General features: G+C 34.8%; 2 long non-coding RNA genes across 12 annotated transcripts in view; one reads left to right on the forward strand and one right to left on the reverse strand.

The window, feature by feature from the left end:
* LOC119716961 (uncharacterized) overlaps window positions 1-24,169 on the forward strand; it is a 58,480-nt gene extending 34,311 nt beyond the window's left edge. The window contains exon 3 of the long non-coding RNA XR_005265842.2: window positions 16,921-24,169. This is a non-coding gene — a long non-coding RNA (uncharacterized lncRNA). The remainder of the gene's footprint in view (window positions 1-16,920) is intronic.
* The window catches only part of LOC106016054 (uncharacterized), a 270,464-nt gene that overhangs the window by 186,134 nt on the left and 59,563 nt on the right, over window positions 1-24,767 (reverse strand). For all 11 annotated transcript variants that reach the window (XR_003496990.3, XR_011809047.1, XR_011809045.1 and 8 more), the window contains exon 3: window positions 6,017-6,190. This is a non-coding gene — a long non-coding RNA (uncharacterized lncRNA). The remainder of the gene's footprint in view (window positions 1-6,016; window positions 6,191-24,767) is intronic.

Below are 24,767 nucleotides of genomic sequence, written 5' to 3' on the forward strand. Positions count from 1 at the left end.
ATAATGTTATTTCCTTGTATGAGGAATACAAGGAAATAACTGACAATAAGCATTATATTTCCCTTATATTCCACAGTTACTGTGCTTTAAGTATACAGAGGGAATAAAAGCAGTAGTAGGAGAAGAATGTTTTGGTCTATATACTTATTTAGTCTGTGACTAAAACTATGTTCCTGATTAACACAATTTAAGCATATACCATTGTGCTAATTAGATTCTTTAGTAAAAAAAAAAAAAAAAACCAAAAAAATCTTTAGTTTTTAAATAAGAAATTGGGGGGGGGGGAAAGGGTGGGAAATGCCACCTGAGGTGTAAAAAAAAAAATAATTATTATTATTTCATAGTTCTGAAAAAATGAGGATATTTTGATCAATGCATAATCAAAATGTGGTTTTTTTTGTTGTTCTTGTTGGTTGTTTGTTTTTGTTTGTTTTTAATTTAGATTTAATTTAAACATAGATTGGAACCAAATCTAGACTAATTCTTAGTTGAAACCATGTACATCTATTTAATTTACGAGTTGTCTTTTTCTTTAGGCAGAGATGTCTTTCTTTTCAGAGCCTATAGCACAACTAGTTAGGGAATAAAATACTATCATGCATGGAAGAATCATCTCTCACAGCAAATGTAATTCACAGAATCACAGAATCATCTAGGTTGGAAGAGACCTCCAAGATCACCTAGTCCAACCTCTGACCTAACACTAACAAGCCCTCCACTAAACCATATCCCTAAGCTCTACATCTAAACATCTTTTAAAGACATCCAGGGATGGTGACTCCATCACTTCCCTGGGCAGCCCATTCCAATGTTTAACAACCCTTTCAGTAAAGAAGTTCTTCCTAATATCCAACCTAAACCTCCACTGTTGCAAATTTAGCCCATTCCCCCTTGTCCTGTCACCAGGCACATGAGAGAATAGACCAACCCCCACCTCGCTTCAGCCTCCTTTTACCTGTAGAGTGCTATAAGGTCGCCCCTGAACCTTCTCTTTTCCAGGCTGAAAAATCCCAGCTCCCTCAGCCACTCCTCATAAGACTTGTTCTCCAGACATCAGCTTTGTTGCTCTCCTCTGGACCCACTCGAGCACCTCAATGTCCTTCTTGTAGTGAGGGGCCCAAAACTGAACATAGTACTCAAGGTGCGGCCTCACCAGAGCCAAGTACAGGGGGACAATGCACACATAGATTAAATCCTTTTGACCTGCTGCAGCTGTGCCTGTGGGCATGCACTAAGTGTACATTGATTAACAAAGAGAACATCTTTCACCTTTTTCTCAAAGATTTCACTCAGGATGAACAGGACTTCAGAACCCACTGACATTGCCAGGTATTTCTCACTTCACCATAATGCTTACACATGTAGATTGAACCACTGATGCAACAGACATTTCTTTTAGAGAGAATGAGTAGAAATCCAGTTTAAGCAAAGATGACAGGACAACTCAGTAAAAACAGGTGCTGAACCCAAATATCTATTCTCCTCATTAATTCCTTCAAAACAATATATATTTTTCAACAGTCACATGGGTCACCTGAATTAAAGTAAAAAAAAAAATTTGCTACAGATTAACTAGATGAAATTAAACGGGTAACTCACAACTAACCATTTTTTTCCATAAAAAAAAAAAAAGAAAAAACAACAACCATGGTGAATGTTCCAAATTCAACCATCAAGATGAAAATCTTCTCTGCTCTTTGAAATGACACAGTCGGTGCTCTATAGTCTTCAATGGAAAACAAAGCTGTTAAGATATCATCTGCCCTGTTAATATTTTTCCCTCACATTGATATAGCAACTAGAGAACAGAAACAAAACCAAAAGCAATACCTAAAGGATCTGGAGGAACTCATGATACCTATTTTATGCTTTTGAGCCCATGTACTCTTCAACGTCCCCATTAATATACTCTCAGTCCTTTCCTTTGTTATTTTCTCTTGTTATAGTAACTGTGAAATACATAATAAGAAGCCCTGGAGTAAAACCAAGAGCTGTGATCAAGCTGAATTCTAGGATGTACAGATACTACTATGTCTTCATGAGAGATGGCATGCCATCATTGCAAATGGGAATGGGCTAGTGTCCCCAGTCCGGGGTCTTGCCTTGTTGATGTCAGTTACAATGAGGGCCATATATTGGCACGGTTAGAAGCACGTGCTAGTTTCAACAGAATTTGTCTTTTTTCTTCAATACAATACATGAAGTTGTACGCTCTGGAAGACAATGTTCTAAGAGCAGCAAGGCTATAAATTTACGCACTTACTGCAAGCACTACATAGATGAACTCATAAAATAAAAACCTGTTGAAAATATTATTTGAGAATGCCCTGTCATGTTTAGAAGTTATGTGAATAACCACTGGTTTTACCTTCTTTGTTATCATACACAACAGAATGGTGTATTTGTTTAAATATGATAAAATACCAATAGGATTAATTGGTTTAGAAGAAAGAGATAATTGTAGACTGTTGTGATATTTTTTCATATTAAAACTGATTCAGTTTTTGCTTATCAGTAAACCTGTAGTTAAAGTGTAGACTTCCAGTTTAGATTAGCCTAGAATGATAGACACATTCCATGCATATGCAGCAGCACAGCTATTAAACTTTCATCAAAGTCCAAAAGGCTCACATAAATTATTCTCAATGCAATAGCGCCATGCCATAAAAAGAAAAAGTGAGGTTTCCTGGACTGTAAAATGTTTCTTTTCTTTCTTAGATATCACAGAAGCAATTTCACAATAGAAAATAACGAGGTTGGCAACACAATAGTTCTTGTTTTTAAGGAAATGAAAAAATATTTTTTTAAAGGAAGTTGCCACTCTACTTTTTTCTTTGTAGCATACCTGATAGCATATGAATATAAAAAGAAACTTACAGTTATCCATAAATACATATTGAAATTCAGAACCCATATGAGCTTTGGGAATCTTTTAGCTTTCCTCTTGGTCTTCCCCTACTTTATAAGCACATCAACAGTTCATCTTCTATAACTTCTAAAGATGTAGTTCCATTTTTCTACTCCAATTAGAAAACTATGTTGTATTCATAACTAATACACTAATAGGGTTGTAATCAAATCTAGTAGGTTTCATTAGTTTGATTTCAAAATGCTAAGAGGCTACAGTTAACTGCTACTGAAATAAAGTAGGTGAAACACTGTGTGGTAGAGAAAAAACATAAATGAGTACTGTAGTTACAGAGGGTTTTGCTTTTCTAAAAGGACTAAATCCCTTGCTCCTTGTCAAGTCTTAGAGAATTGAAGGACTACATCTAGAAGCACAAGTCCCCGTTCAGTTCTGTAGGCCATCAGTATCATGGTTGGTACCATGGTTGATTTGTGTTTTGCTAACAATTCTGTTTACTTCTCTAGTTAGCAAAGTAACTTTCATGTTGATCTCTCTAATCTTTTGTTGATTAATCAGATACATTCTAAGGATGAAAGTTGAGGTAATATATAAAAACTTCATAAGACAATCTGAAACTTTCATAATACACTCTTTCTAAATGATGATTCAACCATGTGCCTGAAATGGAGGCAAGGTTCAAATCCAACATTCACATGGACTGCCTGAAAAAATCTAGTATGAAAAACGTTACTCTAGATCAGAGACTTGAAATGTATTCTTCCATACCATAGGGCAACACTCTGAACTATGTACAACAAAGCCTCAGAAGTGTTCTCTACGTTTGCTGTTTGGGACAATTCAGAATGAAGAACTTCCAAATCTTGACAACTGCTATGAGGTACATTTGTTAATCATCAGTCAGCCCTAAGCATCAGTGAAATATACGTTTCAATAACTAGAACAAAGAGTACAAAACAACAGTCTTACACATGTATTTATAAACTAACTAAATGATGCATATGTAGGTTCTCTTTTCAAGCCAATGGACAATAGCACAGAAGATAACCCCATATATCCTCTGTAGAATGATGTATGTTTAAATATGGCATTTAATACCCCCTAAAATAATTCAAAATGTAAATAAACCCCACCTATTTAGCCTCAACAAAACAGACTGTCTCTGATTCTCTATAGATGTTTCCATATTAGCAATGTTCTAAGAACTTCTAAGAACTGTGATAATGCAAAGCAACTAGAATAATTTGGATTCCAAGATTTACAACCATCTTATTGCTAAAGAAAAATGATTATGCTCTCAGAATGCCAGAAAGGGAAAGTAATTCACAGGAGAGAGGGGAGAAAAACAAAGTAAAACTTCGCTCATTTTCTGTTTTCATTTATGAGACTACTTTACAAAAAGCGCCATCATGATTCTTCATGTTTCTGGGTTTCAAATGACCCTCAGTACAGGCTTCTGAAAGGTTTGAAGTTTTTAAACTTCAAGCAGAATTAACTTTTCTAATTATTACAAGGAGGCCAATATATCTGGATTTGCTTTTCTTTTATTTTCAGCAAGCACTGGGATCTTCCATCTACTTGCTTTTAAGTATTATTGGACATTTCTGAAAGGGTGGATGGTGAATGAAAACTAAAAGGTCACCTCTTGGTCATACAGCCAGATTGCGGCTGAGTGAACAACCTCACGTTACTCATTGCACTCATTGTCTTGGCTAAGGTTCAAAACCAAAGTGGAGCACAAGACATGTTCTGAATAAGTTAGGTTATTAATGTCATTCTACCGTAGTATCTAAATAATCTAGAATAAATCTGACCTCCACACTGCATTGGCTAATAGAACTCTTTTTTCTGTTCCCATTCTGCCGTGTTTATGTTATGAGCCATAGGAATACTAATTCCTCAAAAACACCAATCTATTTGAAATAATGTAGCTCCCTCCTAACCAAAAGGAAATCAGAGGAACTGAGTTGTATCAGTAGGAATAATTTATTTTTGCTGAGATCTATTCTGAAATACCCCTCAGCATACAAAGGAATTTATATGTCAGGATTTAATCTTTTATATTATGCAAAATATTTTTGTCCCCTTTGTGGAGAAGTTAAAAATGTTTCAAGTTATTGATAGCTCACAACAGTAAATCCTTTAAGTCTGATTTTCATTTGCTCTTTAACAAGGTAAGAAGTCCTTAAAATAGGCAGAAATTCAATTTATCAAAATGCCCCAATATAAAGCCTCAGTGAAGTTTCCTGTTACAGTATCAAGTTAAGTGTTCACAAACTTAACAGATTCTGTGAGGCACCCAGAGATATTAAGTCTTAATAACTTCAGAGAATATTACATTTTGGTGCATCTAAAGTTAGACAGGAACTAAACAAGTGCTTTGGAGACCTACATTTTAGGCTTTACAAGCCTGTTTCGCATATACCCTTGCATGTGTCTGGCAAAAAGTAATACGTAAATAAATAAGCTTTAATCTTCCAAATTAAAGGGAAAGGGAAGTCATATTTAGCTCATACTAGAACTCTCGTAACACTCTACCCCCACCCTGTTTGTTTTTTTTTGTTTTTGTTTTTTTAAACCAGAAGAATTCTTTTCTTTCCAAATGCAATAAATTGTATGATAAATTGTATGTAAGTAATGTGATAAAAAAAAAAAGCAAACCATAACAATGTCTCTTATACATTGTTGTGTAAAACTGTAAAACTGGAAGCAAATATTCTACTTCAATTTTACAGATCCAGGGATCCTATTCTAATTTCCTGCTCCTTTCCTTCAGCTTTAATATAATTCTCTTTTGTGCTTAACCATCAACAACCCTCTTGCTTTATTTTATCTGCAAGTAATTTCATTTTAAAGATTAATTTTTTTTTTAGCGTGCTTTCAGTTTTCAGGAAGTTGCCACTGGCTTTAATAGAAGGAAAAAAAAATGGTTTCATTAGCTATAGTGAAATCTGAATTGATATTTTTTGCAAGGGCAAAAATGTTATGCTTGAATAACATTCCTGGTCAGATACTTCCAATATCTGCCATATTTTCCAATTGCAACATTCTTCCTCCTCACTCAGTTGTGACCAGAAACATCAAGGTTATATTTCTGTTTCTGGGTACTTTTCAGAAGATAATGTTCCCATTAGCCATGTTGTTACTCACCAGAGAGAGGCATCAGGTGCAATCAAAGTGGGAAGTAGTCAATAAAAATAGTTCTAGGCTTTATTCTCCTTCTCAACAAGTAACTGCTTGTACCTCATATTCTTCTCCTTTGAGTTACAAGTTTCAAGTTATTTCCAGAAGTGAAACTCTGGAATTATCCTTTAGCATTGGCACCTGCAATGTAAAGTGTTTATTTGTTAAGAACTTATGGATACTTCCAGAAATAACATATAGATGACCTTTACTAATATCAGCTCACAGGACCTGGAACTTGATAAGACCTTCAGTATTTTCCCTCTCACATTGTTTTAGTTCCTTCTGAGCAGAACAAGTATGAAATAGGGAAAAAATCACCAGAGAGAGTGCTCTCATTTTAAAGATTTGATACAAGATCTTATCTTATTTTTAAACAAGAATAAAATGTGGAATAGGAATAAAGCTACTTACATAAATATAAACTGCAAAAGAAGGATTTATTTTCTCGTGTAAATAGTGTTTAACAGTTTTGTGGACAAATTTTAAATGCAATTTCAAAATTTTTAAAAAACGTGTACAACTTCAGCATCTCTTATCAGCAGCAAGAATGAATTAATTTGAATTAATTAATTTGAAATATGAAATAAACTTTTTTCAGTTAAAAATGTAGTCCTTAGAATTATATGTCACAAATATATAGAATGATTACTTTTGTTCTCAAATGAGTTTAGGGACTGCTATTTCAGCTGCCAGTATTGTAATACAGATATGCATTTTGTTAAGTATTTTTGCAGTGGTCCTAAAGGTGGCCCTGCTTATTTATCAGCTGGTTTACAAACCAACACAAAAAGTGAAGTTTTCAGACCAGCAGAAGTACAGAAATTTCTGTATATGTTGATTTTGTTTTGTTTGTTTTCATGAGAAGTCAAAAGTTTTCAAATGGGAAATAGTCACTTAAAAAAAAATAAATAAAATATCTATTTAGTTCAGCTAAAAGACCAACTTTCTATAGCAAAGCATTCTGGAGAAAGATTTTTCAGCCATTTCTGAATGTGTTTGAAACTGCTTTCTATTTAGCACTTGATATTTACTTCATGACTGTAAATGATGTTATATTAAAATGTAATTTTATTTTAAAGCCACATCTGTTAAGCAGATGTTTTTATAGACATAATTCTGATGTATAAATGGGGAAAAAATAAGAGTACAGTGGAAAAAGAACAAAGTACCGTACAAGTTACTCTTGTGGTCAAAGTGATAACTAGCTCTTCCAAAATAAGCACAAGGTCTTTTTCAATTTCTGTCTCTAGCACCAAGGGACAATTGGACTAGGTCTCTTATCCACAGCCATATAATGAAGTAGTCTAGCTAAAAGCATACACAATATTTCACAGATACGACAGGAACAAAAATTAGAAGTTGAACTTTTATTCCTCCCTTAGAAAAGGGAGACACTGCTTCCAGGCTCAGCTCTGCCAAGTGCACAAGACACCCATCAGGAGTACCAGGTGCATACCAAAAAAATAGAAATTCCATTTCAACCATGTCACTGGCATTGAGTATCCTCAGGAACTAATCCTCACCTAGCACACAAATAAAAATTGCCCAGAAGTAATAAATGGTAGTTTGAAAGGCATGTTAAGGTTTCTACATTCAATCATAAATACCTTTTTATGGTTTATAAGATATGATTAACAACAAGGCAATAGCTAATGACTTAAAAAATGATTTTTCCCACTGTTTAGACCACTGTATTAACAGAAAGTTATGACATTAGCTATAGTCTTGAAAAAACACCCTAATGCAAGCAGAACTTGAAACAAAAATGTATGCGTTCCCTTCAGATATGAGGCTGTGTTAGAAATCTAATGCATGCATGACATATAAAATCAAGAAAACTAGCAAGTATGAGAGGCTCTACTAAAAAGACGAACCAAACCAGAAAAATAAATAAATAAAGCAGGCTACTGTGCAATACTCTGATGTATTATCCAGTTACACTATTTACTTAGGTAGTCTGAAACCAAATCTATATGAGCAAATTCATAGAAACAAACAAAAATTGATATGAGTTTCCTTCAGGTTTACAAATTCACTCATCAGGAACAGTGTTAAACTATTGGCATTAATTCCCGAGCTTATTTTTCCACAGAACAGGCAGCAATAAAGGTAGCCCAGCTTTTCAGGGCACCTCAGCTCTGTTTAAGAGCCAGGAGTAAGAACAACTTTTTTATTTTTCTTCCCCTCTCCTCTCCAAGTCCAGCCACTTCACATCCTCGCTGCAATTGCCAGCAAGAGGTGACAAAGTGCAGTATGGATCACCAGGCTAACTACCAGCCATACAAGACCACCCACTACTGCACTGAGCCAATCCAGCAGCTGTCTGAATGTCTCAACACTGGATCTCACCTAGGATGAAACAGAAGCACCTGCCAGCCAGTAAATTGATGGAAACAATGTCATGTTATAGACAGGTGACAGCAGGGAACTGTTTACTTAATTACACTTTGGAGAGGTGTCCAATTGATGTTTTATCGGCCAGATTCTCAGTTTGGTTTTATTTAGACACCTCCCCTCCTCTTTTTTTTTTTTTTTTTTTTTTTTCCTCATTCCCAGGTACATATTTGAAATCTCATGGTTATAAAAAAAATAGCTGGACAGTCACTGGAAAGTCCATAAAAGCAGTGGAACACCCTGTAATTTCCATGCCTTACATGCACACATAAGCACTCAACTCCCCACACATCTGACATGTCTGAAATCCTTTTCACCCTTTTAAAAAACTACTCTTCCATCAGCACCAGGTACAATGTTTCTATGGTGGTTCTGGCCGCTACATTTTTCTATCCCATACCATTTGGTAACCAGAAACTTGGCAGTCCTTACTGACATTCCTCTGAAGGGCCTAATTTTCTAGGCATTTTCTGAGCTTACCTAGCATACGAAGTTCAAACTAAAACATACTGAAAAATGGCATTGTAACCATGTTCTACTAACTTTGGCCCAAAAGTACCAAGTCTTAAATTATAGGCTTCTTCAGCACATGGACATAAACCAATCTTTCCCCTAATCCCAAATAACGACCCAACTGTGAGACTATGGGTACTTCCTCCAGCTGAAACCGGTCTGCCAGGAACACAGCAGTATAAAACTTGTAAGAACAGAAGAGCAGGTAAGAGGGACTCTCCACACCATTGCCTGCTGGTCAAGAAATAGCAGAAAACTCAGCTCAAGTTCCACATTCCCTTGCTTGCTTTTGTGTTGCACAGTAACTAAAAATATAGAATAGAAATAGATGAAAGTAGAATTATATACAGATGAAAATAGAAACAATCCACAGAACATTAACTAAAACCACAGGACCCTGCCTTTTTTGTCAAGCAAGGTTCAAAGATAAAAATACCCTAGTTCGTGAATCTGCGGCCATGAGTTAGCTACATGAAATAGCAGAAGTAACTCCAGGGTCAAACTATCAGAACTTACTGGGTTTGCCTAGATACACCTAAATAAAAAGCAACACCAACAGCCACACCTAAATAAAAAGCAAAACCAACAGCCACACCTAAGAAATTCTAAAGTCATCACTGTGCCTTGTCTTCAAGGAAGTTGTCTGCTGTGGGACATCCTTGGTCCCCTAATTCCCAGGCAGGAAACCAGCCTGAGATGTGCCATGCTTCCTTCCAGCAATATCCTCAACCCCTCCATGTGGTATCAGGATTTGGAATGGAGTGTTGCAACAGAGAAAGTGGTGCATGTTTAGATTCTCCCTTACACAGAAGAGGGAAGCAAACGTGGTGCACATTTATGTCAGAAATGCTTCCAGAAACTGCTGTTGAGACACAGCCACAGTAGCCAGACATGTAAGCAACTTTATACCTCAAAGAAAAGAAGATAGAGGGAATGATCATCGGCTTTTTAAGTGCCACCAACTAAAAGTTGGATTTTGAAACTGAACAACTCCTTAAAATGTTGGCCTTGTAAATTCACAGACTCCACACTGGTCATCAAGGAAAAGATCTCAATCAAATGCAGCTTATTTTTTCTTAGAAGAGTATGGTTGAGTCCATTACTGCTGATCACATTTCTTTGTATAATATTTGAAGAGGTGAGTGTGTGAGGGTTTTTTTTCCCTTTCCCCATCCTTTCAAATATTGGTCTTCATGTATCTGAGTAACTAATTAAAAGATGTTTGTTTGCTTGTTTTTTCTTTTTATATCTAGATTTTGAGTAATTACAATATCTAGGATTTCCTGTAAAATAGAGGAAACTTCTGTGCAAATAAACTTGCAAAGATCAGTTCTTTAGCCTTCATTTCAACCCTAGTACCTTGGCAATTAAAAAATAATTAATTAAGCAAAGCAAACATAGCAAATACGACTTGGGTGCCATAAAAGGATAAATATACATGTAAGCTACATCTAGAGCACCTTTCATTACTGTGGCTTGATTTCTGACAGTTTCTTTTTAATCTGACATCTGAAAAAATACCTGTAACCCATCATGTTAATTGTGGTTCCACTTCTGAATGAGGATTCAATATTTCTAGCAAATAAATATAGATGTCTTCCAAAGCTATTTCAACAGCACTTCTACAACTTTATCCACAGCATTTCAATTCGTTACATGTTAAGTAATCTTCAATTCCGTTATCCCTGCTCTCACACACACACACTGTACATGTATAACAATTACTTTGAATGATTACTTCTGAAATCCACAGCTCCATTTCGTCCCCATATAGGACAGTCATTTTCATCAACTGTTCTTAAGCTCTTTCATCAAATACTACAAACTTTCTTCCAAACTTTAAATCTAATTATATGTTTAAATCAATCTTCTTTTCTTCCTCCTCCTCCTACTGTCGCAAGAAAGTAACAAGCTTCTTACAAGTGGTGAAAGGGATGAATTTGAACATATATTACTTAAATGTCCAGAGAATGCCTAGGATTGGTGAAAAGTGTGTACTGCTTTCCCTTTTTGTTACAATTTTCAAACTCTACAACAAGAGCTCAAAATAAGCATTCAGAATGTAAGGGTAAGAAACTTCGACAAGACAAAAAGCAAATAATGTGTTCTGAGGAGCTGAGAGCAGCTTGAAGTGTCATGCACACACAATTTTCAGAGAATATATAGCCCTGCAGGAAACACCTATTTAATTAACTTGATTCTGAAGAAAAAAATATTAACACTTGAAATAATGCAGGCACTACACAGATTCAGAACAGTAGGAGTCTAAACTGGGATCATTTCATTTTCTACCTTTTCCTTCTTTCTTTCTACCCCCTTCCCACAACCCCTTAGGCATCAATCCACCAACTTATATTTCTGCCTCTGTGTTTATATGAATGTCATGTCTCTGAATATAATAAAAATCTAAAGAACACTAACAGAAGTAATCTGTAACCCTACTATTACTTGCTTTTTCATGTTGTCTCTTTCATTTCCAATCATATAAAATCATATGCAATCAGATCTGAAGTTAAGAGTTGGTAAATAAGGATTGTTCAGGACCTGAATTATGATAATTGATTTAAACTATGTGAGAGAAAAAAAAAAAATGAAAACAAAACCTATACCAGATTAGATTCTCAATTTGGACTAAAAACAACATTATCAACATTAAATATTAATTGATTGTTAACTTTAGTATGAACTTTAATGTCTTGGATGCTGAATTTACCCAGAGGAGAGCTTTGTATTGAAAACCTGACTATGTTTTGTTTCAGAAAGATAATTTTTACAGGCAAATTACTAAAATAGTTAACCATGCTAGAATTGCATGCATTATATTTAGGAGTTTTAAAGGTTTTCTATAGGTGACCATGCCTATATCCTAAGATTTTGGTGAAGTTGCTTCTCATTCCAACAGCAAAACACATCTTAAAACACTTTTTCATTAAAAGCCATATCAACAATCTGATAACTTTTCTGTAAGATGAATCACTGTGTAATTCAATGCTAGCTTTTCTGATGGGTATCAGTTTGGCTCTTTTGTAAACAGAAGATGGAAAACAATACCAAGAAAGGTACACAATGCCAGACTGCTATAAATGTAACATCATTTATATTTATATATATATATATATATAAAACACAAACATGATACATATTTATGTATCTGAACAAACATACACCTATATGTACAAGACTGCAGTATTTCTAAATAAAACTGTTTTGTTTTTGTGATTGTTTGTTTTATAGAAAAAACAAACAATTGTGAATTGAAGAAATGCCAACAGGGCTTTTTTTTTTTTTTAACAATAACTGAAATAAAATTTTAATCTAAAAACACTAGAAGGGTCAAAATTCTCTCAACAATTTATTTTCAAAACACTACCCATCTTACTCATTGTTACTGGTACTCACTGTTAACAAAGATAAGGGTTGACAAACAATGGTACTGTGGAATATAGTGTTTACCGCTGTGATGAAATATGACAAAATGCAGTACTAATTAAGCCAAGACAGAAAATACTGAATATGCAAAAATATATTAGCTAAAATTTCACACAGTTAAGAGTATGACTGCTGGATATTTTGGAGAGAGAAAAGGTTGGCAAATAATCCAGAAAACAAAACAGAAGTTCTATCTACATTGAAGGTAGAAATGAAAACTAAAATTGGATTAGTTAACCTGTACAGCACTGGAACTACTTGAATTGTTTCTGCATACAGGTAAAAGACAATATCTTAATTATACAAGAAAGCCATCTACACATCTAAAATGGAATGAAACAGAACAGGGAGAGTTTAAGAAGCGCTGTAGAAAATAAATGCTGAAGGTTTAAAGAGGCATCATCATGATTCTTTTCATAGGAATGCAGAACACCTTAACAAGTTGCTTCCTTTGCGAATGCTTTTGTTTTCCTGTACGCCTTGTCTAAGACTAGACTAAAGCAGTATGTTCAAGAGATGACAGCGCAGTGTAGTCCTGGACTTGGATAACCTTGGATAACAACTCTACTAAAATCAAGAAAAAACAGGGAGAATACATGCATAACTAAATAATTTATGCTAGTGGAAGAGACATTTATGTGATTATTGTAGACAAATAATCAACTAGGGAGGAGGAAAGGTTCAATAATGGTACTGTGAGAAAGCTTTGCTTCAGGGTTTTCAAAAATTAAACTGACAAAAAAAGCCACTGTAGTTTGACAATAAGGCATCTATCAACAAGTTTTAAATGTTTTACATGATCCCTTTTTGTCATGACTTGCATCTAAAAAGTTAGTTTGTTTCTAACAACTCTGGTAGCTTGCACCTTGTACTCTTCTGAAGTTTGTTCAATTAATAATGTATAAATGTTATCCAAAAATGGGTCAACAAAAAATGTTATTCCCATATGGTAGGATACTGCTTAGAGAAACATCAAAATAGAATTAAAATACTGATCCAGTTCAGCTACATTTAAAATCTTAAGCGTTGCAACAAAGGAAGATTATCCTTTGCATGGAAATTTAAAATTAAATACAGCAAATACTTGGGCAATGAAGTCATTGAACTAAGGACAGCTGTTCAATTGCTTTAGGCAAAGTGAGACAGTAACACAGCAAAATGACATGATCCAGAAAAAAAATATTTCAGTGTGAACAACACTGTATTTAAAGTTGATTTTTGAAATTAAAACTGCAATTAAAAACAAACAAAAAAAACTGATAACCACAGAACCCGTACTTACGTGTACAACAGGTTGTTATAACTGTTTCAATACTTCAAAAAATTGTCCAAAAAAAAAAAATCATCAAAAAACAAATGCAATTAGCAAAGCCAAGACAGATCAAGACCAAAAGACATACAAAAAAGGCCTAACATAGAAGACTATTTCATGTAAAGTTTGTAATGACATTAACACTGTCTTATTGAAAAGAATACATGTAAACTGATGAAATCCAAGCTGTTTGAAGATCACTGTACTTATGAAGACATTTGAAAACAATGAAAGTAAATGGAGGAATGCTATTCCTATAACCACAGATACGAAAACTAAAAACAAGGTTATTTGCTGATTTGTATCAATCTACTACAACGAATTACATTAGGAAAACCAAAGGGGTTACCGGTCATGCATGAAAGCAGCCTACTTCTCCTTGTTGTGCAATACAAACAGCTTCCGTTGGCCTTACTATCAAAGATGAGTGAGAGGTTTTGGATACACAGTTATTTTCCTTTAAACATTTTCTTTTTAAATATGATTTGAAATATCAGCTAACAACAGGGGCATAAGTTTTTGTATGTACTGTGTGGCAAAGATGAGGTCAAGAGTGAAACGAGTTCTCTACATAACATTTGTATTAGCAAAAACATTGGTGAGTTTCTATTATAAGACTATCAGATGAATAAAAGTACGGAAATTATTGTCGTGAACCTGTTAGGTCAGCTTTTGCTATCACTTACTTTTAAAGTCAATGAAGAGTACTGGAACTCAAATTACAATGCATCTGATTTTAGGGACTGTGAACTTCTATAATTGCAACTGATGTCAGTGGAGTCCAAGATTATTCAGCAACAGAAAAAAATCCCACTTCATTCATAAACAAGATTCATCTCTGTTAAGCACAGACTTTTGTCAAAAAAAAAAAAAAAAAACTAAAACTTACAGCTCAGTAGTGATAAGAAATCAATAGTGACTGACAGCACAGAAGTCTTCATATTCCAAATAACAGATTATTCTGAAAATGCATGGCAAGCCTAAATGAAAATATTTTGACCATGAAAAGCCACCATGCAAAGACACAAATCATTTTATGTCATTATCCATGATGTTTTGTGATTAGGTCCAACCTGGCTAACAGAATTGTAAAATAAAACATTAATCCTCTTGCAAATAATATGTAAGAAAATACTGACTTTTCAGTCTATATTTTAAATTAGAACACTGAAAATTGACACAAAAACATGAGACTATTGGCTAAAACCTGGATATAACATTTACATTTTCCATTCCACAAGCTAAGTGAACGCTCAGAAATATGTATCTACAGAACTTCTGTACTGTTAAAGTTTTTCTCTCATAAAATGGTAACCAAGAGGTCCTCTTCTCATTAAGAGGAGAAAGCATGTATTGGCACTATGTTAGAAATTGTTACATTTTTCTGTTTATGTCAGGTTTGAATAATGTTTAGCATAAGGGGATATACTAGAAATAGGATTTCTCCCCCTTCCTCTACTATCTACTGTGATTTTTTAAAGTAACGTTGATTTTACTAGAAGCTGTATTAAAAACTTACAGAAAAGAAGTAGTCTTGCTGCTTTGACAGAAACACTATAGCAATTTCATAACACAAACCAAAAATGTGTGACATCTTTCTTAACCCAAGGAGCTAAACTTTAGAAAGTGAATATAAGTGCTTAGCTCTTACTGTATGAAGTTCATGCCTATAAAGACTTTCAAACAAGAGAGGAAAGAAGAAAAAAATACAATCCTTTCAGAACCTGCAGTAATTTCTAGAATTTACTCAGCAGTTTAAGAAATGGAGAAATAGTCCTGAAATGATATCACCTTTCAGTTTATTATATTGTGTTGTACCTTGACAATTATTCATTTCTAAAAGGCTCAGACAAGTTCCATTATGGATTTCAGATTATGTACATGTTTTAAATATTTTTCTCAGCACATTTCAGAATAATGCCAGTCACAACTAGATTTCAAGTACTGCACTCACAGAATTCTGTTGCTTTGACATTGCCTGTGACAGTGTACGTGACTAAAGCTGAGAGAGAAACACCTAGGCAAAAACACTTTCATTTTCACACTCCCTTCAACACCATTACTGTACAACTGTATTTGGTGTATCTGTGAAGTACAAATGTCTAAGTCCCATTGATGTATTAGTCGCTTAGCTCCCTTGTCTACTCATCTATAAAAGCTCAAGAAATTGCAAGACAAAATGAAATAGAAGTCAAAAAAAAAAAAAAAAAAAAAAAGAGACAGTATATACTGGCACCACCTGTAGGCCTACTCCTAACAGTGTATGACCTCCATGGATGCATCAGGCTTATCTGTCAAACAAATGCCTCATAGAAAAATAGGTTGCTAGCAGGCCTTTTTTCTCCTTTCCTTTACTGCTGCATAGATTAGCACTGATATATAAAGAGATGGAGCAGTACTATTTCTACCACCTGAGAGGATACTGTGATAAACAAATTAGTTTTTAAGGAAAATCCAGAGCTTCTGAATATAAAAGCTATTGTCATATGCCATTCAAATCCCATGTGATGCTCTGCTTCACCTGATTCCTGTTCTGTTGAGAGTATATCTAAGTTCTACTCCTGCGCACATCTGCAAAGACTACAATTATGCTTCAGTCCACCCCATGAGCCAAGTTCAGCATCATATTTTGAAATATATTTGAAAATAAAATATTAAAATATATATATAAAAACAAAGAAAAGAAAAGAAAAAAAAAACAAGAACAAATAAGAAGGTCCAAAATACGACTCTAACAGAATGTAAGGAATGCATCACCCTTAGTTCATCCTCTGACAATCTTTAATTTTGTGCCAACTGAAAAACAAGATTTTTTTTTTCACTGAGTGGATGGAATGACACTATGCAATCTTGCCAAGGAAAAAAGATAATCCCACATCATAGCATGTAATTAAAACCACATGGTTCCCATAGGAACAGATCAGACAAACAGATAGTTTGGTGATGGGCACAGGGAAAGAATATGAACAAAACTGGGTAACTCAATGCTTAATAAATGTTATCTTGGTTATAAGGGAAAGGTTTACAGAACTTTTAAATACTATGAAGGTATGATGACAAGAGTTGACTTATAGAAAAATTAACTTATGAGTTTTGTATGTTTTTTCAGTTTGTTTTTTTTTTAAACAAATTCCTGATGTTTATGATACACAATCAATTACAGACATTTTAAAAATGATTTTACTAAAGAATCAATTTTGTTTTGTTTGTTTTTCTACAGATCCTTCTTCCTTCGTACTGCTGTGGAAAGGACATTTATTCTACAAAATTAGTTCACAGAACAGTATTCTGCATAGGACTTATTCTATGCAGGCAGTATCTCTTCACCACGTGTCAAATTTAACTGTGCTCCCACTCTACAAGTCCAAGACTTTTAGATACTGTGCTTTCTGCAACAATCATAATTGCTTAAATGAATCTGTGCTGAATACGTTAATATTTGTAGATTGGAAGGAAATGTTCCAAGTTCATTCTTTCTGAAAGGTGTTCAGAGAAGGTTAGTGATGGTGGGGAGGGGCAATGGAGACCACAGGACTGGAAGAGAAGAAAATATAGGATAAGTCCAGGAAAATTTGGCTGCCGTTTATATTTCAATTCTCTAATTAAGTCACTCTGTTAATATAATTAAATTATTCTCTTTGAGATTTCTTTAGATTACCATATATTTTCATCAAGAGAGCAGTACAACATTGCTGGAAACAAATGCTGCTTTAATAAGCTAAAATCTATCACACACAAATTAAAAATACAGGTATGCTTTGAATATTCTACTCATTGCTTTATCTGTATTCATAAAAGATCAGTAAAGGCAGAAAAATACACACAAGTCTGCAGCTCATAAATTTTGGGGATTCTTTCCTGATAGCATATCTTTGCCTGACAGAAGGGGAGAAATATCTTTGTGAAAATGGGTTATCCACCTACATAATTCTGGCAGAAAGACTGAGCAGTACAGCAAGCCCATCTCAGGAAATGTGAACATTAGTATGCTTTTTAGATATTCAAATCCTCCTGGATTTATGAACTCATCCTTATTAGTCTGTTTGAAGCTTATTCAGCTCGTTTTCCTTCTGCCATGGTTTTCTGATCACTTCTGCTGAGAGGATAACAAAAGCTGCTTCTGACAACACTGGCCACTCTAATCTGAGATGAGCCGAAGCTGCCAGCTAGTACTGGTGTAGAGAAGCAACAGTGTGCACTGGAACTAGCAGCTTAATTTTTCAATGCTGCTATCTGTGGTACTTATAAAAAGATGAGCAGGAAGACAGAAAGTACAGTTCTGCAGCACAAACTGAGCAGAAAGATTGGACAGAGATATAGTGTCTATTTTGTTCTCATTTTACTACTTTTACTTCAAGCCTTGAAAGTTAGGAGCTGAGCTATAAAATAAAGACTGATACAAGTTTTGTAAATGGTCCCACAAGCAAGCTCCACACAGCCTAGTCTCCTGATGACTAGCAAGGCCTCATCAAGCCATTTCTCAGTCTGATGGTGAGCCCATGTTCATTCTAGCCAACTTCAGACAAGCTGACAAAACAGCTCACCAGCTCAGGAACTCAGTGAGCCTGAGTTCCCAGCAGCCTCCAATCAGTTCCAGACAATCTGACATACTGCTATAAGAGTAGTCACCCTGGAGGTGTTTAAGTGAAGATTGGACCTGGTGCCTAGGGACATGGTTTAGTGGGCAACATTGGTAGTAGAGGGACAGTTGGACCAGATAATATTGGAGGTCTTTTCCAACCTAAATAATTCTATAGTCTATAAAGAATTGCCCTACACTTTCTCAGAACAGACCTGAACCATCAAGAGATCTTTGAGAACAGAACCCAAAATACCCCTCAAAAAGTGAACTCAGACAGCCTTCAAGCCATAGAAAACTGTACTGGGTCAGAGACAAGTAAGGCCACAGCTGCAGTATTGACTGCAACCAAACAGAAAACACCTGGGACTCCAGTTAACAGAGAATTTCAACATCTGTTTTCATCAAGGATATTAACCATACCCCTAAATACTCTGAAAAACACTAGGTAAAACAACTAATATTAACAAGAACTAAGGTTGTAGAATTAGTAGTCCTTCTCTTAGCAGGCTAGTTGGAGAAAAAAAAAAAAAAAAAAAAAAAAGAATAAAAAGCCCAAAAGCCCAAGCTATGACGATTTTCATCTCTTCCCATTCAGGTTTCGAGACCAGACGTCACTTTCATTACATCATTCTACAACCATTTTTTTTATTAGGCAGTAATGTATGACTGAAATTTACCTCCCCATTCAAGAAGCTGGACTCAAACGGGTGAATTTTACTTCAAAGACATAATAACATACACAAACCTTCAGTACTAAGGAGGTTTAATTTAAAGTTTCTTCAATTTCTTTATAGACAAACATATAAAACTCTATCATGCAATCAAATTATTTCTTCTAAATGCTGAGAAAGCAGAAGTTAGAGATCATTAGCTTTTATAACATCTACAGCTTAGTTTTTGATAATGACAAGAATATAGGGCACAGAATTTCCATTATTTCTTTTTGTTCTAAGGATAAGATCTTCTGAATTAGCTAGGTATTTGGTATGTTTGATCAGTACTCAAATAGCCCAGGAGAAATTTAAGAAGTAGAAAAAAGTGTTTAACACTAAAGAGAATAATTTTTTTTTTTTCCAAAAAATTCTGTAAGAATCTTTCAGATTTTGTAAATTATATGCAATATGGGCCTAGCAAAATCCAAGGGATATAATCTAGCTGGAAATACTTTTATTCTAGTAATTTTTAACAATAAGAACTAGATCTGGAATTAAATTCAAGTATCACTTACGTTTCTAAGAGAAGAATCTTTATCAGTAGTGGTTTTTACCCATATATTCCAATAGCTAAAGGTACTTGCCTGAAGTGAATATTCTAAATCTTTAAATGATACAGATGTTGGAAGCACATCCTGTGAAGTCGTCAACAACCTGGAGGCAATGGGATTATAAGGACCAGTCATCCCTGGTTAAATCATCCTACCTTACATTCTTCATGAAATTTAAACATCCCATTTAGATATTTTTTTTTCATCCAACCTTAGAACCTAGGACCTGCACTCCAAAAGAGCATTTCTTTTTTGCCAGTTTTGTACATGACCTCCAAGTTCCCCATCCTTGCCCTATCCTCAAATGATCAGGAAGTTGTTTTAGAATGCTGAATTGCTTCACCATTCAATAATGTTTCTTTTTCTATTTTTTTTTTTTATGCAGCTGAAGCTAATTTGACCCAATTTTGCAAATACTGATAGCAGTTAGAAGCTGGACTTTTAGGTGAACATATGCCTTCTCAAAGCAAATATTACCCAGCTCTGCATAAAATACTAGTTTCAAAATGTGAACTCTCTTCCATGGCACACCAAGCACCAATATGATATGCACAGCCCATTAGACAGTCACCTGACATTACTCCCAGTTCAGGGCATACATGCTGTTTGAGGTCCAATATAATTTATTCTCACTTCTGGTAAATGTCATCCATAATTGAAATTGAGACCACCTGGCTTTTTTTTTTTTTTTTTTATGCAGAATGAACTACAACAGGTAATTTCTTACACCTGTTCAGAGGGACTTGGCCAGATCCCTCTCAGTCTAGAACAAGAAGCTTTTTAAATGTGTAATACAGTTAGCTTTCAAAGTGACCAGAATAAAGATTTTTCTCTATAAATCAACTAGAGGAAAAAAATAAATAAATGGGAAATTAACATTACATTTGCAAATTCAGCTATGATTGACATTCAAAGTATTTAAACTGAGAGGTGAAAGACAACTAGAATAAGAGTGCTTGTAGGTTTTCCCCATTTTCCTTAGAATTGCAACCACTGTTCAGAGTAGTCCTGTTTAAGTGAGCTTCAGGAAGAACTTTGTTCATTTATGAGATGCATGCATTTCTTCGTGCTGAAATGACCTCATGTCACTATTGTGTATTTAGTGATAAGAAGGTCTCATTCCAGCAGTAATGCCATGTGGAATGCATTACTCAAAAGCCTATTAAGTATAAAACATTCAGCATTTATTTACCACATTCAGAGAATGGAGTCCTTAAAAGGTTATTTAGACTATAGCACAGAGACTAAAATATATCTAGCATCCCATTGATTTGACAGTCTGCCATAACTGTCTCGTATAGTCCTAATTAGAACACAATACACAAACACACACACACACACACAACCTTCTGGGAAAACATTACCAATTACAAAAAGCCACAACAAAAATTGCTTTTGACAAAATGCTTTTGACAGCCATTACACACATATTGTTATAATTCTGTGGGATACCTACTGTAAATGGAAGGTATGCATCTTCCTCAATCTATGAAAGGTAATGTTAGATTGAATAAAAATCAGCATCTTAGGCCCAGCCACCTATGTGACATATTGCTGACTTCAGCTTTTGCTGAACTTTTCATCTTGAAAAGAGGGGGAGGAAGATTGCTTGCCATTTGTCTTTACCAACAGAACCCATACATCTATTCAAATCAGAAACAGCTCTTGGTGGGACGAGAAAGAAAACGGCTTTCATGACTTCATCGCCATTGAAAATATAACAGCTCCACCTTGAGGCAGAAACCAGTCAAGTACAAGGTGCAGAAAAGAAGTATTCGAGAGCAAAGACACAACAACCTAAACATAAGGCAACATCTTCCAAATGTCCATTCTTATTTTCTTAGCATAAGAGCATCCCCCATGTGCATGTTTTAGGACAAATTTAATGCCACAATTAAATTTATATCAATTAAACACAAAGTTTAAAGAACAGCTCCCAAGGATAATATAATTCAAATAAAACACGGCCTGACAGAACTACTCCTTCAGGAGTGGTAGGTACTCAAGTTTCTCTTTTATTAGAGTACACAAGAAACATTCAGACCATTAATTTCAGTATTTCATTCTTCCTAAATGAACAGTAAAAAAATTAAAACATTTCAATATTTTAATTTGAATCAATATTCAAATATTGAGTTAATTTTCAATATGTGGAAAAGCATTGCCAGTAAGTAAGTTGTTCATCAAGGATTACTGAAATTGTTTAGTTTTAAAGTGGTTATTTTAAAAACTTCAATGCAAAATATCAAAAATATCAAATTCTTCAGCCTACTTTCAGCAGTTTTATTTTTAAATAACAATGTATCATCATTCAGAACCTTTCTAGTTAATCCAAATTACACGAGTAAGTCAAGGTAGACATAACAGAACCTCCATCACGTTTAACTGGATGATCATTATGATATTGAGATAGATTTATTATAACACTAGTGAGATTTGGTTGAAGAGTAGTAATAACTGGAAACAGCATTTGTTGGAAATTGGAAAGCAGAATGAGCTATACATGTAGAAGAAATCGATGACAGAAGAATGAAAGAGATTAATAATCACTTAGTAGTTGATTTGAGTAAAGAGTGGAGATCACTGTTCTGGAAAAAAAAAATAGAAAATTTACCAGGAGCTGACAGCTGGACAACTTTGTGAACATGCTTTCAATGAAAGGGAATCTACAGATATGAAAGAAAAGAGATAAAAAGAGGCTGAAATTTTGTGTTATTTAAGTGAACAAGAGTTCTGTCATTAAGATTTAAGGGAAAAATTTCACCCTTGGGATAAATGTATGACTCTGTCTTTATTCTCAAGTATGTAGCAACTCTTGTCATGACCTTATCAGCTTTAATAGGAGTCCTCTAGGACTGTAAATTGTAAGTCCTGTAAAATAATTGACCCATTTTTTAAATTATTTGCATCTAATAACCTCTGAAGCCAATGAGAAGTTTTAATTAAAAGGCCATATGACTAGTCCCAAGATGACAGCAATAAGAATGAAACTCTGAAGTTGGATAAACAGGAGTTACTGACACATCAAAAAATGTTCTTATTTTTTTTAAAGTATTTCAAATCTCTTAATCAATGATAGTCCAAACCATGACTCTTCTCAAAAGTTGTACAGTAAACCTACTAACTTTGTGTGCCAAACTTGATTTCTAATTTTATTAAGGGAAACACAATATTACCATGATGTGAAAATGCAGTACAAAAAAAAATTCTAGGTTGATTTTAAAATTCAGTCAGCATCCATAATTTGCAATGCAATCCCTTTTATGGTTTATTAAAATAAGTGTTAGTGAAACATAATTTTAATTCTATACAGCTGAGCAGCCTCATATAAATTTATGAGTGCAACAGATGTTTCTGCTGGCTCATTTAGACCGCTTCTCCTTACATTCCCCTCAGCTGATGATGTGCCCTTCTATGTTACAAGGAATTCCTTTTACATCACAGTGGTACAGCTGGTTAAAAACACCATCTGCGCTCATAAATGCCTGGATTGTATTTAGCCACATTACACAGAACTTGAGAATACCTACTGAAAGCTGGAGATAGGCCCTTACGTGATACTGGATGACATCTGCACACATCCAACAGTTAAGTGACAGACTATCTGCTGCTTAATACTCTCAAAATAAGTCAAAGTAGGATTCTACCAGCATTTGTACTGTGGTGGCCGGTTGCACTGACATATGTTCAACCTGTGATTCAACCTTTATATTTTCTCCTCTCTAATCATTGTAGCTTGCCTTTACTAAATGGCACATCACTGTACTGGTTGTAAGCAAAAGGAGGAAGCCTGCCCTCTTATTTTTTTTCTTTTTTGAAAAAAAAAAAAAAAAAAAAAAAAAAGAAAAAGTTACATTAATAAATACTACACCATGGGTTAAATTAGAGTGCAGTAATTCACACAAAGTCTATAACTTTCTTTCTATTGCTATAGTGCAGTGGAGCTCTAACCAACACAACTGCATTCCCATTGTCAATCAAAAAATTGGATGTCCCTTTTTGTTTTAGGAGACCTGACCCTTGTGAGGCTCAACTAACTCCTTTGTTAAACATTCAGCAGTAGCACCAGTTAGCCAAAACAGGTTAAAATCTACCACAATTTACCTCTCTGCCTACTGTACTCACTTCTGTTAACTAATCCAAGTCTCTTAACTAAAAGGGATGATAAATTTCTGCTCCTTGACTATTTGAGCCTGAACTCCCACTTTCCCACTTTTATAGTGGGAATAAGGAAAAAGCACATATAAAAACAGTTGTACTAAAGCACTTTTGCAAATACTGCAAATACTTAGGATATCTTTTTAGCGTTTGGTTAGTTCTAGTCTCATAATGAAATACTGACCAGCCCTAACAGAGAATTATGACAGTCTGCAGCAAATCTGCAGTTCAAAACATACTTTTCTCCCATAAAGAAAGTGCACATCGTTGAGGTAAATCTGAAAGCACATCCCTATCATTTGTGGTTATGTAACGTTTGAAAATAAAAACAAGCAGACAACAATAGACCGCAAAAGTTAGACTGTGGACTGAAAAAAGTATCTATAAAGCTTCTGTAATACTGTGAATTATACCCACTCCTTTTTCTCTGAAATGTTGTTTCTTTTTTCCCTGCTGGAATCTTTAAAATAAAATCACTGAGACTGGAAGTCTTTTGTCTATGAATATACTTCTGTCTGTCTTTTGGAATGCAATGAAAAGCCTTTGCATGCTTCCCTTAGATCCTCATTTTTGCATGTTATTTGCAGTTCTTGCATATATTATATGATTTCTTGCTCTTATTAGCAGTCCTGCACAGGGAAAAACACCCTTTTAATTATCACACTTCAAGAACTGAAATCTCTGATGCTTTGCACATCTCACACACTTACATACTCGTGTTAGGTTTTGGTGACAAAAAGGACCAGGGTCTTGCTGTTGAACCAAGATTTTTGATTCAAACTCAAATTCATACTGACGGTGGATGTTGTGGACAGAGCAGCAGATGAACACAAATGCCAGACATATCAGTCATATTCTCAAAAGCTGCTGTACCTTTACCATCCTAAGTCAGTAGGCATTCCTGGCACATTACTGCCTGATGCACCTGAACAAAATTCATTCAGCCACAGGTTTTCCAAAGAACTCAACCAATTAAGGAATAGTGACCTCTCTTACCAGCATAAAGGGCATTGTAAATAATTCATTAAGAGAATAATCCATAAGGAAGACTCAGCCAGACCTC

The sequence above is a fragment of the Anas platyrhynchos genome, chromosome 4, assembly GCF_047663525.1.
Source record: "Anas platyrhynchos isolate ZD024472 breed Pekin duck chromosome 4, IASCAAS_PekinDuck_T2T, whole genome shotgun sequence".
Classification (NCBI taxonomy): domain Eukaryota; kingdom Metazoa; phylum Chordata; class Aves; order Anseriformes; family Anatidae; genus Anas; species Anas platyrhynchos.